This window comes from Gopherus evgoodei, chromosome 1 (genome assembly GCF_007399415.2).
Source record: "Gopherus evgoodei ecotype Sinaloan lineage chromosome 1, rGopEvg1_v1.p, whole genome shotgun sequence".
In the NCBI taxonomy this organism is placed as follows: domain Eukaryota; kingdom Metazoa; phylum Chordata; order Testudines; family Testudinidae; genus Gopherus; species Gopherus evgoodei.
The window spans coordinates 225,668,686-225,681,211 of record NC_044322.1 but is presented as its reverse complement, the minus strand read 5'-3'; the positions used below and the strand labels follow the sequence as shown (position 1 = coordinate 225,681,211).

At 45.3% G+C, this 12,526-nt stretch overlaps 1 protein-coding gene across 3 annotated transcripts in view; it reads right to left on the bottom strand.

The window, feature by feature from the left end:
• The window catches only part of FOXJ2 (forkhead box J2), a 42,629-nt gene extending 31,197 nt beyond the window's left edge, over positions 1 to 11,432 (bottom strand). For 2 of the 3 annotated variants that reach the window (XM_030538096.1, XM_030538104.1), the window contains exon 1: positions 10,149 to 11,430. The gene's annotated coding sequence lies outside the window, so the exon portion shown is untranslated. Of the gene's footprint in view, positions 1 to 10,148 lie in introns of all 3 variants that reach the window. The other variant, XM_030538116.1, reaches the window with a different exon arrangement.
• Positions 11,433 to 12,526: the final 1,094 nt, after the last annotated feature.

The following is a 12,526-nucleotide window of genomic DNA, read 5'->3' as shown; positions in this document are numbered from 1 at the left end:
TTGGCAAAGATTCCATGTTCATTTTGCACATAATAAGCAAATGGACTTCTATGAAGTTGATGCTTATTCCAGGTGGACAGAAGGACATACGACAAACACTTCTACTGCTAAGATTACTGAGACATTTGTGGAATGTGTTCACTGCATGTGGTTGCCCAAGGAGTTTGGAAGCAGATGTGCTGGAGCTGAAGCTGGAGACTGAACATAGGAATGAAGGGATGCTAGACGTAGCTTGTAAATAAGGACTCTCTGTCTTTTTATTTTTGTTATTATTATGATCCAGTTAAAGTCACTCCAATTAATTACAAGAAGCACATTTGATACATTGGATTTTGGGAGGCATAACACCCAACACCCATCAGCCAGACTTCCTAGCCAAAAGTTTATATGAAACCTATGAGGAGGATGGCCAACAGCAAGGCCAAGAAGCAATGTTCTAGTGGAAAGCCTACACCCTCTAACAACTCTCTATGGCTGGAAGCTAGAATCTCTAATGGGAATTCTGCATCCTGCAGTTTGGGGGATACATTTTTCATACCATGCTCTGAATAGTAGCTGTCTGATAAGATCTTAAATCCCCCTTCCAGTCCCCTCTAGATGCTAGAAGGAGCCTTTTCTCTCTTCCCAACCCCACAGAGCCGCCTGACCACTGTGACAGGGATTCTCTGTTACTCTAACCCATCTCTCATCTTCCTGGTTGCTTTGGGGGGTGGGGTGGCAGGGTGTCTCTACTTCTCCAGCCTCTTTTTTTTTTATCCTCCTCCTGTATAAGGGAAACAGGAAGTGAGGACAAGGGTAACAAGCTAATAATCTGAACTTTATGAATAATTTCTGAATACATAAATATATGATCCTCATTGGCCCCTGCTTGGCCATTACAGGTTGGCAGTTTCCTATAGGTATCATGGTAGAATGAGCTGAGGGGGTATTTGAAGGAGGAGAAGGTAATGGCTTTTTGGACTGGCTAGAGTAGGAGGGCATTTCACAAGCATGGTGTGGAAGTAAGTACATCAGATGTTTCTGGAAGAAGAGAACAAGCAGACGGTCATACTGGTCATGCGGTTTGTAATCTATCATTTACATCGGCTTCTGTACTAGATGACTGGAGGATAGCTAATGTGATGCCAATTTTTTAAAAAAGGCTCCATGGGCGATCCCAGCAATACAGGCTGGTAAGACTAACTTCAGTACCCGGCAAACTGGTTGAGCTATAGTAAAGAACAGAATTATCAGATACATAGATGAACGTGTTTTGTTGAGAAAACATCAACATGGTTTTTGTAAAGGGAAATCATGCCTCACCAATCTATTAGAATTCTTTGAGGGGGGGGGTCAATGAGCATGTGGACAAGGGGGATCTAGTGGATATAGTGTACTTAGATTTTCAGAAAGCCTTTGACACGGTCCCTCACCAAAGGCTCTTAAGCAAAGTAAGCTGTCATGGGATAAGAGGGAAGGTCCTCTCATGGATCAATAACTGGTTAAAAGATAGGAAACAAAGAGTAGGAATAAATGGTCAATTTCAGAATGGAGAGAGGTAAATAGTGATGTCCTCCGGGGGTGTGTACTGGGACCAGTACTGTTCAACAAATTCATAAATGATCTAGAAAAAATGGTAAACAGTGAGATGGCAAAATCTGCAGATGATATAAAGCTATTCAATATAGTTAAGTCCAAAGCAGACTGCGAACAGTTATAAAGGGATCTCACAAAACTGAGTGACTAGACAACAAAATGGCAAATGAAATTCAGTGTTGATAAATGCAAAGTAATGCACATTGGAAAACATAATCCCAACTATACATATAAAATGATATGGTCTAAATTAGCTGTTACCACTCAAGAAAGAGATCTCGGAGTCATGGATAGTTCTCTGAAAACATCCACTCAATGTGAAGTGGCAGTCAAAAAGCTAACAGAATGTTGGGAATGTTTAGGAAAGGAATAGATAATACCATATTGCTTCTATATAAATCCATGGTACACCCACATCTTGAATACTGTGTGCAGTTCTGGTTGCCCTATCTCAAAAAAGATATACTGGGTTTGCAAAAGGTACAGAAAAGGGCAATAAAAATTATTAGGAGTATGGAACATCATCCATATGAGGAGAGATTAATAAGACTGTGACTTTTCAACTTGGAAAAGAGACAACTAAGGGGGGGGATATGACTGAGGTCTATAAAATCATGACTGGTATGGAGAAAGTAAATAAGGAAGTGTTATTTACTCCTCATAACACAAGAACTAGGAGCTACCAAATGAAATTAATAGGCAGCAGGTTTAAAACAAACAGAAGGAAGCACTTCTTCATACAATGCACAGTCAATCTGTGGAAGTCCTTGCCAAAGGATGTTGTGAAGGCCAAGCCTATAACAGTGTTCAAAAAAGAACTAGATAAGTTCGTGGAGGATAGGTCCGTAAGGGGCAGGGATGCAAAACCATGCTCTGAAGTGTCCCTAGCTTCTGTTTGCCAGAAGCTGGGAATGGGCAACAGGAGATGGCTCACTTGATGACTGCCTGTTCTCTTCATTCCCTCTGAAGTACCTGGCATCGGCCACTGTCGGAAGACAGGATACTGGGCTAGATGAACCATTGATCTGACCCAGTATGGCCATTCTCATATTGGCACTGACTCAATAGAAGACAAGGGAAGATAAGAAGGGAGACACAGAATTGCAAAGGGCATTAAGTGAGGAAAATAAGCTTGAACGTGATGGGGGTGGACAATGGAGAGCCAACAGATGGATATGATGAGGCGGATGACATGGCGAGAACAACAAGCCAGGAAGATGATTTTAACAGCAGTGTTATGCAGGGGCTGATGTTGTTTCAAGGAGGTCAGTGAGGAAGTGGCTGAAGCAATCAAGATGGGAGATGATGAGGGCCTGGACTGGAATTTTAGCTGTGTGGATAGAGAGAAATGGCTGATCTTAAGTTAAGGAGGAAGAAACAGCAGGATATGGACACAACCTCCATTTGTGGGGCAAGAGTGGGGTGGTCAGAAAGGATACATAGATTGTGAGTCTGGGTGACAGAAGTGTGGTGGTGGTGTAAAAAAGGGACGGAGGGGGAGGGGGAGACAATGGAGATGGTTTCAGAAGGAAGTTCAAAGTTCCATTTTGGCCATGTTGAGTTGGTTCTGAGTCATCCAAGGGAAGATGCCCAAGAGATAAGCTAAGATGTATGACTTGATGGAGGAAGACTGGTCAAGAGTGGAGACGTAGATTTGCAAGTCATTGGCATAACAATGGAAGTGAAGCCAACTGAATAGATGAGATCACCAAAAGAGTGTGTACATAAGAGAGGAGGAGTGAGCCAAGGATGGAGCTCTGTGGTATTCTTATGGAAAAGGGGAGAAGGGAAGAGGTCAGTCTAGTGAAAAAGACACTGAACAAATGACCAGAGCAATTAGGAGGGGAACCAGGAGACGACAAACATACAAAAGTCAAGAGAGGACAAGATGAGGATGGAATAGAGACCCTTAACACTTGGCCAAGAAAAGGTGACTGGAGATGTTAAGGAGAGAAGTTTCAGGAGACCCAGAATGTCTTTGCTCGTCACTTTAAAACATATTTAAACAACTTAAAACTAGTTTAGTTTTAGTTTACTTTAGTTTAAAACAACTTAAAACTACACTGACAAGCTATGGGGCCTTTCAGCTTACAGATGACCTGCAAAGTAAAAAAAAAATGAGTCTGTGCCCTCTATTTGCTCCTTCATGGGGCATAAACAAGGTCTGAAAGGCTTTTTGTTTAATTTCACAAGGCTTTTCCTCATATTCATTACCTTAGATACCCCCTAGCTATTAGATAGCACTTTTCATCCTTAAATTTCAAAGTGTTTTATAAAGAATCAGTTTCATTCCTCACATTTTACTGGTGGGGAAACTGAGGCACAGAAAGGCAAAGTGATTTGCCCAAGGTCCCCCAGCAGACCAGTGGCAGAGCTTAGAAGATACTCCAGATCTCCTGAGTCCCAATTCAGTGTTCTATATACTAGATTTATCTTTTCTGGGGAGTGTTTTGGAGGTCAAGAGACCTGGAAGAGATTTTTAAACAGATTATTTAATCTCTGTTTGTTTTTTGGTGCAGGTGGTGGTCGTGGTGGGGTGATGGGGGCTTTTGGTTAATAAAAATTTGGAGGAAAACTTGTTTTGTGAAAAATTCAACATCCTTACTCCTTCAGTGAAGGACTGCAAAAGGTCAGAATCCCTTCTCAATTGTTCAAGTTTCACTCCCTTGAGAGTTATGTTATAAATCCTACTCGTTCTACAATCATCCACAGAACTTTTCATATAAAACTGTGTAAATAAGATCTGAATTTCTAATGTAAAAAATAAGCAGGAAAATAAACATTTTGGGGAATTAAAAAATCCCTAGTTGGTCCCCTGCAAAAAAATTCAGACTCCAGTATGTGCACAGAGAAGCAAAAGAGAGCACAAAACTACTCTTCTTTCTTTTGTAGGTTACTGGCTCCAAACCGGCAGCACATCAGAGGAACCGGCTGGCTCAGGGCGATCAGGAAATGGGATATGGAACCTTGCACATGTCTTTCACTTCTAGGGTTCCAATGCAAGCTAAGATCCTGGAGAGCTGGCAGGAATCATGGAGAATCAGAGAATATAGTGTGGAACCTTTTAATGCTAGATCATCAGCTACAGCCCAGCCACACGTGGAGGGGCAGTTAAACAGGAAGGGTGGGAGACTGGATGAGTCAGAGAGATTATGTAGTCGTTCACCTCTAAAGCACTACTACCCCACGCTGGTTGGACCGGATAGTTCAGCAGAATCAGAATGATTATTCATTATATATCTGCATTAATGGATGTGGTATTTGATATAACTCAAAATAAAACAAAGTCCCTGCTCCCATATGATCTAACAAAGGCAAAGGCAAAGCCAAGACAGGGTCACAACACCAGTGTGGAAGACCACTGATGAGGGCTCACTGCGCTGCAGCTAGGAAAGATTCCTGGAAGAAATGGGTTTTAAGGAGGAGATGGAGGATGCTTGGCATATGAGGACAGAGAGAGTGTCCTAGGCATACAGGGCAGCAGGATAGAAGGCCCAAAGAAGAATAGAAAAAAAGAGATGCAGAGATCAGTAAAGAGAGAACTGGGAGGAGTGCAGGAGAGTAGGAGGAAATCAGAGCAGAGAGGTAGGTGGAATGAAAATGCACAGGGCTTTAAAGGTGCACAAGCAGAACTTAAATTTGATGCAATAACAGATAGGAAGCCACTGAAGGGATCTGAGGAGAGTGCTGACATGGAGTGAGAATCAGCAGAGGAAAACTAGTCACAGCAACAGGATACTGAGGGCTTGTCTACATCACAAAGTTGCAGCGCTGGTGAGGGGGTTACAGCGCTGCAACTTAGGAGGTGTACACATCTGCAGGGCATCACCAGCGCTGCAACTCCCTGTTTGCAGCGCTGGCCGTACTCCCGTTTTGTCTCGGGTGTAGAGGATCCAGCGCTGGTAATCAAGTGTAGACACTTACCAGCGCTTTTCTTGACCTCCGTGGAATAAGCAGGTATCCCAGCATACCTGAGGAAGCCTCTCTGGTAATCAAGCAGGTCTCCTTCCCCGCGGTTTGCTCCGGTGTTCTCCGAATCCCCCCCCTCAAGCGGTTCTCCTTCCCCGCGGTTTGCAGGGGGGTTCGGGGAACGCGAGAGCAAACCGCGGGGAAGCAGGTCTCCTTCCCCGGTTTTCTCTCGCGTTCCCCGAACCCCCGTGCAAGCAGGTCTCCTTCCCCGGTTTGCTCTCGCGTTCCCCGAACCGCCGTGCAAGCAGGTCTCCTTCCCCGGTTTGCTCTTGTGTTCCCCGAACCCCCCTGCAAACCGCAGGGAAGGAGACCTGCTTGCTCGGGGGTTCGGGGAACTCGAGAGCAAACCAGGGAAGGAGACCTGCTTCCCCGCGGTTTGCTCTCGCGTTCCCCGAACCCCCGTGCAAGCAGGTCTCCTTCCCCGGTTTGCTCTCGCGTTCCCCGAACCCCCCTTGAAGCCGCCCAACAGCGCTGCAGTGTGGCCACATCTAACACCACTTGCAGCGCTGGTTGCTGTAAGTGTGGCCACTCTGCAGCGCTGGCCCTATACAGCTGTAACAACCACCGCTGCAAAATTGTAGATGTAGACATACCCTTTGTCTTTCACCTCTAGGGCATCAATTCCAATCAGGCCCCAGGTTGTGATGGGAGAATGGATAATAAGCTTTTCACATTTCAGTAAAGCCCCAAGAATTCCTTAACAAGATGGCCCTGAACTTTACTACAAGGTCTCTGGATTGAGCCCTTTTGGATATTCTGCACCAGCTTCATTTACATTTTAAAATGGAGGTTTTAAAATGAGTTAAATATGAAAATGAATAGTGCATTCAGTACAGTCTCCCCTATGTTATTCATTTGCATATTAAATGCAATTTATTTTAAACTGTCTCCACATTTTCATTTTTTTAATATGCCACAGATTTTTGTGCTTACAGTGCATAACTGTATCATAGACATTTTCATAGTGCAAGCTGAAGATTTTGAGAGCAGGATAGAGAACAGCTGGGGCTATTGGTACATAGAGAGGTGTGGGAGGCAGTTTGGGAATGGGAAGAGCACATTAGCTAGATGTTTCTCTTAAATAATCAGCAGTGAAACAGTTAGTGATTATTGACATTTAAATGGTTATCTTTAGATTTCCAGGTTAACATCCAATAGAGATGAATGGGCAGTTCACACTTCTTAGAGCCTGAATGAGTAGCTTCTGCAGACTCAAATATCTGAGTCATGTTTTCAAGGTTATCTTCAAAACCATTAGGCCTAGAAATATAATTTATTTTAAAATGAAAGCTGAGATTCTGAAGCACTATTCTGCAGCTGGAGAACTCCCAGGGCTCTGCCTGTAAGGTAATGGTTACAATCCGGCCCTAGATTAGGGCGACTAGATGATTACTAGGGAGAACTGGGGAAATGAATTACTTGTCTTAGTCCAGTTCTTCATGGACAGATGCCCATATCACAAATGGCATTAATAGGTCTCCCTGCTGACATTCTCAGCAGAGGCCTAAGGTCTGAACAGGTCATGGAGACCGAACTCCCCACTATAGGTGGCTACACAAGGCCAGGGCTGAGGTCCATTGGTGGGAATAGTGTATGGAAGATGCCTACATTGCTGTGGCCCCTGGAGTTAAAAAGAGAACCAAGGAACAGACTCTAGCATTCAAGGTCAGTAACATTTCTTAAAGCAAAAACATTGAATTTACAAGTGTCCCACCTCCCTGAATTCAATAATTTTCACAAGAATCAGGGATTGCAACCTGATTCCAAATTGGGTACTAACATTCAGCCTCCTTAAATTGTCCCTGTTACTTCAATTCAATATGGCATTGCCTGATCCCTTATCCTGATCCCAGGTACTGTGCATAAAACCATGGGTTTTAAAACAAAATCCAAGGAACTAACAAGACATGATGAGAGTAATGTTATATGCTATCATTAATTTAGGTAATCCTTGTCCTGCCCCTTTAATCTCTCTCATTTAATGTGAAATCTTTTTTAGGGCCTGACCCTGAAAGGTACTGTGTACCCTCAACTCTCACTGACTTCCTTGGAAATTGAGGACACTCAGAACCTCAAAGGATTATATTGCTTATATTGTAAGGATGAGATTTTCAAGCCTGAGCGCCTGAAGTTAGGCTTCTAAGTCAATATTCAGGCAATTAAATAAGTAGCCTCATTTTCAAACTGCTGAGCACCTAGCAGCTCTCATTGAAGTCAACTGTGGGCTGATGGACACTTACGACAATCAGGTCACTTATTTAGGTGGATTTAGAAGCCTGACTGGCACCCAGGTTTGAACATCTTGGTTACACTCCTAAGGACATAGACCTGTTATTTGTCTGTAAAGCACCTTACACATTCATGGAGGTTAATATTCTTCCCTTCCCCTCCCACCTTACCCCTTTATGTAACATCCTTGGTGCAGGATGGCTGCAGCATTCCACCCCAGAGGCAGCAGCATTTCAGCCTTGGTTTAACAATCACAGAACTGTAGAATCATAATAACTGGAAGGGACCTTGAGAGGATATCTAGTCCAGTGTCCTTCACTCATAGGCAGGACTAAGTATTAAGACCATCCCTAACCCAATCCACGTAAATAAGTAGCAACAACAACAAAAACCAGCAAACCATACACCCCTCAAGTTACTCCCTCCCCTGGATTTACCAGCATGTCCTGGCTTCTGCATATCTGTCTTTCAGACTGCCAGCTTTTCAGGGCAGAGATTGTCCTAATTTGTGTGTCTAGAACAGCACTGACTACTCTGTCAGCAATTAATGAATAAATAACAAACAATTATGCACAGACCCCACACAGCATTCCGTCTTGCAAAACTTTCATATTTACCAGGTTAGCCACAAAATCTAAAAACTCATCCTTTATCACAATGACAGAGAAGAATGAAAATGCAAATCTCTTATACACCCCTCAAAATATTACTTGCTGTGGACAAGCAGAATTTTGCATGGCTGGCATACACATTCAGTAAAGTGCTGTGGCATCCGACTGAACCAAAGGCACTAGAAAAATGTCAAGTCATTATTGTAAGAGCTGGGGCAGAGGAAGGTAAATTAACGCCAAGAGCAGGAAGAGTCAGTAAATCCCTTTGAGTGTACGAAGCCCAAATTGCCTCAGTTATTGCCTTCCTTGCACTAGACAAGGAATTCTACTCAAAGCAGATGGATTGCAAAACTAGAGAGCAACAAGTGGGAGGGCATCTTACAGCACCCCCAGAACACAAACATTATGGTTTCAGTCTCCCTCTGTAAAATCCACTGTGCCACCCTAAGACTCACAGAGAGGTCAAAATGCAATGGCAAAGGTGGGGAGTCATCTGGGGGTGACCTCACACACTTTTGTCTGAGCTTACTGTCCAGTTACACCAAGGAATCCCTCTTGATCCTCATTCTTGGCTTTCCCTGTTACTATGTATTTTCCTACTGGAGTCCGAGTTGGTATTTGTCACAGCAAGGGATCCTTTGGCCTTGGATTTCCTTGCGACTGTCTCAGGAGAATGAATTTATGTCAGTATCTTGAACAGGGAAAGGGATACCTCAGGCTGAGATTTATACGGGATTGTCTTTGGGGTGCTGCATCTGCTAAAGGAATCTGAATTAGTCTCTTTTGAGGTGATGTCTCTTTTGGACTTGATTTCCCAGTAAATGACCCAGGGCAAGTGTGTTTTCTGAGGAAGGAGAAAGAGCACCGTGCTAGTGTCAGAGGGCTCCCTTGGTGTGGGATTTAACTATCCCATTTTCTCAAGGCAGCAGGGCCTGTACCCCATGAAACAAGCATCAGGATTCACATCCCCAAACCCTAAATAGAGCAGGATCCACATGTGAAGGGTAGTAGCAATGGAATGGATCCTCATAGTTCTGAAAGGGGGTTCCACCAGCACTACCACAGAGATTTTCATTCCTAGACCCTGGGTACGATGGAATTCACACCAAAGGGCACCAATGCCAGGATTCATTCCCATAGCCCCTGCATACAGTGGGATCTACATCCGAGAGTACTAATACTGATATTCACACAACTCCTAGTCCCAAGCACAGTGGGTTTCTCCATCCCCTAGGATACTAGCAGCAAGATTCACACACATAGCCTTATGAGCAATGCATAATACACACCCCTAGGGCACAAGTGCTAGGATTCACCCTTCCTCTCCAGTCTTTTCAATCAACATAATCCTATAATCCTACGTATTGCCCCCTGGATGACAGAAATGTATTTCATGTCAGTGATGAAGGCTGAGTCCACAATGAAGTCAATACACTAATGACTGATGGTGGATGGGGAATGCCAGAGGGACTTGGATACAATTCCCTGAGGCTAGGGTCTCCAAAAAGCAATGCACTGGAACAAAAATCAGGCCAGCTCTTTATAATGAATAAAAGGAGACAATTAATTCCAGAAATAAAAATGGATAAAGGCACACCGAGAAAGAAGGGTGGGGAGAATTCAGAAATGGGAAGACAGAGAGAAGATGAAAAGAGCTACAGAGAGGTATAGACAGAAGAGAAAATTGATGGGAAGCGAGGATAGAGAGGAATAGACAGAAGGAGAATGAGGGGAAAAGAGGAGTGATGTAATGTGGTCACTCACTCTGTCTGGAAGGTTTTCTGTAGGGAGGAGGGCGTTATCTCCAGCACTGGTTTTGGGGGTGCTGCCCTTCACACTCCTCCACTGGACTCCATCCTCAGAGCATTGCTGCCAGCTATTCCAAGTTCTTCAGATTTTGAGAGGGAAGGGGTTGTGGATGAAGTAGGGACCCTGAGAGGTAGAATGATCTGCTTGGGGCTGTCTGCCCTCTAAATTGCTGGGTGGTATCCTAGGATAGGGATCTCCTCCTTTCTCTCTTCTTTAATAGCTAAGATACTGTTTTCTTCTCCCCACTGGCTCTCTGGTTATATGGGAGTTCAATTCTCCCTTCCCTCCCTAACTGGGGGTCCCTTTTCTCTTCCCTATAGGTTCACATCACCTTTTTGGGGCAGGCAAATCTCCCCCTTCTCTGGGGGAGTTCCTCTTACTAACTGTGGATATTTCAAGGAAGTCTCTTTTCTCTACCCTGGTGGCTGGCTGACAGGTGTTTCTCCCTCACCTTACATGGGATATTTGGGATAGTCTTTTTATAGGAGTGTGGGGCTATTTCCTCTTTCAGGGGGGAGTGCCCCTTGCTAGGTTGGTATCTATAACTCTGTTCTAGGCACTGCCAGTCGGTGAGGGGTGTCTCTTCCCCGGGCCTTTCTTTCTTGTTGGGTACTGAATGGGTGTTAATTAATTACTGGGTAACTATTTGGGGTTTTGCTTCTTTCTGGATAATTATTTGAGGGCTTGCTCTGTCCCCGATGGACATAAGGGGTCTCTCTCCCGGAGGTTCCCCACTGACTGTCTGGCTGGGCTTGGGAAAAATGGGGGAGGGGGTGTCTTCTTGTCTATTTTAGATCTGGAGGGATGGGGGAGGGTGTCCCTCTGTGCCCTCTGACGAGCTCCTGGGGAGCTGAGGGTGGCTCGACACCGGATGGGAAGGGGGCTGCAGAGAGTCTCACCCCAGTCAGTGGGCTGCGTCCGCCGCTTGGCAGATATTTGGGGCTGGGGATTGGGGTCTCGCCCCCGTGGCTGGGGATCAGGGAGCTGCCTATGAGGCTCTCTCCCCACGGCTGGGATCTGGGGTCTCTCCCGCGGGGGGGGGGGGACGGGGCTGTCCCTGGCTTCCCTCTCCCCAGGCCCCAGCTCCTCTCGCCCGGGCCCGGCTGCCACTGGAGGCCGCGGCGGCTCTTGGGCCTGAGCTGGGCTGGGCGGCCACCTCCCACCGGGCCTCGGGCTCGTTCCTGGGGGGCTCCCCGGGCTCCTTGCGGGGGGGCCCGTCCGGGCGGCGCTGAGTCTTCCCGGGCCCCGCCGCTCCCACGGCTGCTGCGGCTGCTGCTCCGGGCTGCGGCTCCACTGCAGGCCCCGGCTCCTCCCCGGCCTCCGCTCCGCCTCCCCCGGCTCCCCCCGGCCGCGGCCACCCCCGCCTGCCCGGGTTAAGGAGGCTCCTAGAGAGGGGGGGATACCCAGCCTACCCCGGGAATACCCCCCCCGCCCCAACACGCCTAGCGAATAACCCTCCTAAACCCACCCCAAGGAATAACTTCTTAAACCCACCTGGAAATTACTCCCCCCGCATCCGTTTGGGGAATATCGCCCCGATCCATAATCCCAACCCACGTAATATTCCCCTACACGATCATCTTCTTAGTAACACTAGCACACACGCATCAGTATCCCTGTGACAAATCAGGCAGTAATCAGGCTTGGAAAAATTAGATTTTTATCAGTAAATGTTGGTAAATGTCAATTTCATACACACACACAAACCAATGAAAAAAAATATTTCCATGATAATCAAAATGTACAGTTAAGCAAAGTAAAACAAATGCTATTTGTGAATTAATTAGAGTTTGATTTAATAATACTGTATATATTGACGTGATGTTGACTATTAGTTGTTAATGGTTATAAAGCTTTAACTTCTTGAATCTCAGCATCTACTGTCATTAAATACTATTACACCCCCTAATTTCCCACAGCCGTAAATTTTTAAATACAAATCTAAAAAATGCTTTAAAGTAAATATTGATATTATCCATCAATATATAACTTTCCTGCAATCCTGCATGTAATAATGCCCCTCCAACCCAGATGATAATTTTATCTCAGTGAGATAATTCAGATATGCGTGATAAACTCACCGAACCCATGTAATGTCCCAGTTCATAATGATCTCTTACCATCCCTGAGCCTATGTGGCTGTTAATCCTCTGGTGCTATCCCCTCACCCTGAGATAATCTTTTAACCCTACCATTTGATTATCTCCCCAAAACCATTAAATCTGGTAAGAATCCCCACAATCTATTTGATAACCTACTCCCAATCTTCCACGTCCTCATGGGGGCCTCAACTCATACGATAATCTCCCCCCAACCCAGATGATAACTTTCCT